This window comes from Pteropus alecto, unplaced genomic scaffold (genome assembly GCF_000325575.1).
Source record: "Pteropus alecto unplaced genomic scaffold, ASM32557v1 scaffold16, whole genome shotgun sequence".
Lineage (NCBI taxonomy): Eukaryota > Metazoa > Chordata > Mammalia > Chiroptera > Pteropodidae > Pteropus > Pteropus alecto.
The window spans coordinates 6,822,641-6,827,630 of NW_006438867.1; the positions used below are offsets into that span (position 1 = coordinate 6,822,641).

The window sequence follows — 4,990 nt, forward strand, 5'->3', positions numbered from 1 at the left end:
ATCTTTACACGCTTCAATCGAACAACATTGTTCACCCTACGGCGAACTTGCCCCACTGGGATTTTCTCAGCACTTGACGTACATGGTGGACGTTCTCGAACTTGTATATTGCTCTCTAATGGTGTCCTAGAAGTAATTTCCTTTATAAAACCAGTGAAAGCACAACATTTACGCCTCGCCATCACCCACGGTGCCTGGCGTACAGAAATAGCAGACGCAGCCTATGGCACCAAATGCTTTATGTGTCACTAACTAACTTAATTCTTATAATCATCTGTGAGGTAGGTACCAGTATTATCTTTATTTTAAAGACGCAAAAACTGAGGCACAAAAAGGACAAGCAATTCACCCAAAGAGCCGTGTGACGGGGAGTGGCAAGTAGGATTCGAGCTGAGTCTGGGTTTAGAATCTGAGGTTTTGGTCACCGCTACCCTAGTTAAGATTTCATAACTATTAGTTTATTAAGCACGACGTCGTCTGAGCCCTTGGGAAAGGGACCGTGTAACTTCTTCGCTTACTTTATTCGGCTTCTGGATAAGATGGCAGCAAAGTGCCTGACTCCCAGGACGGTGCCTGGTGACGCATCCCGCCAGCGGGCGGCCTCCAGCGCGGAGCCTCCGGCACAGCTGTGCGAGGTCAATAGACCTGTGTGTGCGGCCGGGGGGGCAGGGGAATAGACAACGACCTGCTTTCTTCCCCCCATGCACCATCAGATCCACAGCGGAAAGCCTTCCGTTTCTATAAATATGGCTCAAAGAGAATGTAAACTGAGAATGGTGCTTATAATTAAATTTTTTCTCCTACAACGAGGAAGATAAATACAGTTATTAATGATAATGGCTATCATATATTGAACCTGTGATATAGGGCAGGCACTGGGCCAGGTGCTTTTTTGAATTGTCTCATTTAATGTCCCCAACAACCCCCGAGTGGTAGGGACTCTCACTTAAAGATATGGAAAGTGAGGCTCCCAGGCTGAGGCCACGCAGCTAACACAACACGGCCCCACCCTCCTCCCCACCACTCCCTGTCTGTCCCCTCCTCTCTTGCAATCCCACTTGGCTTCTGTCTATCTGTTTCTCACTCTTTCGTTATAAATCAAAGTCTAAGTAACACAATAAAAACAAACAAACAAACAAACTTCTTTTCTATTGTTAATTTTGTTTGAAATTAAAATGCCACCAAGGTTCTTTCTGTATTTTCTTTTCAATCCTTCTCCGTCAGAGATGTCCAATAACGTGTTTACAGGTGAAATGGTAAGAATGTCTGCCTTAGAAGACTCCAGCAAAAACAAATAAATAATAACCATCTAAAAACGAACATTTTTACATTTTCAGCATTTTTACAGCACAGCTCTGTCCTCAGATCTAGGTGGGGACATTTCCAGCACCTGGCGGAGCCTAGATCTCTGTATCGTCACTGACTGCCTCATGGAAATGCCATTAAAGTCTTGGGAAAAATGCACATCAAAGCGAGAGCTTCTGGGGCTGAAGATTCTTCTGGAGCATCGGATTGTATCGGCAAAGCTTCGGAGGCTCTGATGCATCCACCAGTCGTTTAGACTTCAGCAGCTAATTTCAAGTTCAATTCAAGTTGCCAAGAGCGATTTGCATGAAATCCTCCACAGGAGAACATGCTTTTCAAAAAGCAAGTTGCCCTACTTAGTCGGTGCTGTGACAGGGGCCAGGACAGAGACGATCTGCCCCTTTTCTAGTCCCTCATGCTTAAGTCTGTGTGTGGTGACCTGAGCAGGTCACAGGGATGATGGCTGTCACATAGTCACTACTATTAGTGTTGTTTTTTTCATGCTATAAGCACAGTATAAAAGTTCTTCCCCAAAATAGTTGTGATTTTTTTTTTTCTATGCCTTAAAACTTTCTGTGCTAAGTAGAACAACAGATTACTTTAAAGTGCATGCATGGCCTTTTGGGGCGGGGTGGGGAGGCGGAACTGAACTTTTAGATTCTATCCAATTAGTTAGATTAATCAAATTTGGTTCTATGCAACCTGGCTGTCCCCTAGAATAAATATTCTCTAAGCGATCGCTTGGTACTCAGGTAAGGAAGGTGGCAGGATGATGCTGCTGAATGAAAACGTGGGCAGCAGGTAGTGGATATGCTGATGCAGGATTTAGCTGAGAGGGAGGTTCACTTCCGGTGTGTGGTTTTAATATAGCAGGATTATTTACAGCCACGGAAATTAGAAAGGCTGCAGGAAACAAACTAAGGAATCACTGACAAGTGCTGAAATCAGCCCTACTGGGAGTAACTCCTACTCGGCTAATAATCAGAAGTGACACATTGGACATGCAGCAGCATGACTGGACGGACGACGGGGGACCACCTTTGTTATTTTTTCCCCCCATGGGAGTGATGAAATGGCTGTTCTGGACACTGTGCTACAACTGTGAGAAAGGATGAAAATTCTCTGTGAAGGGACATAAATACTCAAGTGCGGGCTTCTCTACAGGGTGAGCTTATCTCACTCCCCGTATCCCTGCCCCCACCACCACACACGACGCAGGCATCACACCTGGGGGACAAAAGAACTTGTCTCTCTAAGATGTACGTCACAGAGTGGCCTCTTGTGGAATCCTGGAAACACAGACACTGAGTTTATTCGGGGGCAATTGAAGGAGAAGTTAAAAGAGGTGAACTTAAGTTGGCACACTATATATACATATATAGATACATGTTATAGATATATCTGTAAATACATATCTAATTAGAATTATGTATATAATGTATGTATGTATGTATACATATGTAGCTCTATATAATTACACATATATAACCTACACGTTTAAATATACTTTGGTGCTCTGGCTGTCTGTTTGGTGCCATAGTGTGATAAAATAAATAGTAACACTATAGGTATTTTCAAATAATAAGTATATAAAGACTAGACACAAATAAAACACACATACTGATAGCTTAATTTCTATAGAATAGGTGGGAGAGTTGAGAAATCATTTTATATTTGTTTATTTCTTATTTTGACATATTCAGAATTCTTTTTGAAATAAAGTTCATGAGATTCTCCTGCCCTCATTATGCCTTACAAGGAAACCTTTAGTGTCTTAACAGAAGTGATTTCGTATTTTTAATTTTATTGCATTCAGAATAACTTAACTTATCTCTTCAACCGATGGTGTTGGCAAACTGGATAAACACATGCAAAAGAATGAAACTGGACCCCTATCTTAGGGCACTCACCAACGTTAACCTGAAATGGCTGAATAAAGATTTACACGTGACACTTGAAATCACCAAACTTCTAGAAGAAAACATAGAGAAAAAGCTCCTGGACATGGCTCTCCACAATGATTTTCTGGATATGACATCAAAAGCACAAGCGACAAAAGCAAAAATCAGCAAGACGAACTAAAAAGCTTCCGCACAGCTAAAGAAATGATCAACAAAACAAAAAGGCAACCTACAGAATGGGGGAAAAATATCGACACATCATATATCTGATAAGGGGTTGATATCTAAAATATACAGGAAACTCATGCAACTCATTGGAAAGAAAAACAAATAATCTGATTTAAAAGTTAGTAAAAGACCTGAACGGACTTTTTTTTCCAAAGAAGATATACATCTAAATAGCCAACAGATACGTGAAAAGATGCTCCAAATCACTAAGCATCGGGAAATGCAAATCAAACCCGCAATGAGATATCACCTTGCACCTGTTAGTATGGCCACTATCCAAAGAACCTGAAAAGGACAAGTGCTGGGTAGTCGTGAAGAAATTGGAATCCCGTGCACTCTTGGTGGGAATGGAAAATGGTGCAGCTGCTGTGGAAAACAGTGGCGATCCCTCAAAATATTTAAAGTAGCATTACCATGGGAACTAGCATCCTCGCTTTGGGGAAAATATCCAAAAGAATCAAAATGAGGATCTCACAGAGCTATGTCCACTCCTATGTACACTGCAGCATTATTCACAGTAGCCGAGTAGTGAAAGCAACCCAAATGTCCATCAACGGATGACTGGATTAACAGAATGGGGTCTATACATACAGTGGAATAGGGTTCTGCTTTTAAGGAGCAGGAGATCCTGTTCACGCTACAACGTGGGTATTATCTTAAGGACATGACACTAAGTGAAATAAGCCAGTCACAGAAAGACAAATGTGACATGATTTCACTTCTGTGAGGTCATTAAAGTAGTCGCTTACAGAAAAAGCAGATGGAACGTGGTTACCGGGGCCCGGGGTTGGGGAGGGTCGGGGGGGTCATTTCATGGATGAAGAGTTTCAGTCTGACAGGATGAGGAAGTTCTAGAGATCTGCTGCATGACAAAGTGGATATAGTTAACATTACCATACCGTGCACTTAAAAATGATTATGATAATAAATTTAATATTATGTGGGGTTTTTTTACCACACAAAAATAGATTAACTATAAATATATAGCAGTATTAAACAGGGTTAACAAAAAAAATCTAAATTTAATGGCAAATAATAAGCAAACCATGAGTTACCATTAAAACATGAAAAAAAAAATCAAGAAAAGCGGTGGTTACCGAGCCCGCAAATTGAGAATAGACTATCCAAACGTAGAGATTGTTCAAGGCACGTCTGTATGAAGACACGATACGTGTAAGAAAAACTCACTTCCTTCTCTACCGTCCACTACCATCACACAAATGTCTTCATTTCTGGCCACCAAATGTGTGGGTGATTTCCCACACTGACAATTCTCCAACACGAGCTGGGAATCTAACAATAGAATTCAATCCTCACACTACATCAGGAGCTGGCACGCACCCCACAGATCAAGGGCTCTGTCCCACAAGACTGTCCCCTACCTCCAACTTCAGATGCCGTTGGCAAGAACAGGTTGTCACCTTCTGACCAACTGTGTATAAATTGGAGGACCCTAGCAACCCCCATCTCGGGTTTGATAATTTGCTAGAATGACTTACAGAACTCAGGGAAACAGTTTACTTATTAGATTATCATTTAAAAAAAAAAAATTAAAA

The 4,990-nt window shown here is 41.5% G+C and overlaps 1 protein-coding gene across 1 annotated transcript in view; it reads right to left on the bottom strand.

Annotated features, from left to right (window-relative positions):
• SPATA13 (spermatogenesis associated 13) overlaps positions 1-4,990 on the bottom strand; it is a 295,901-nt gene that overhangs the window by 180,003 nt on the left and 110,908 nt on the right. The gene's annotated exons all lie outside the window — the stretch shown is intronic.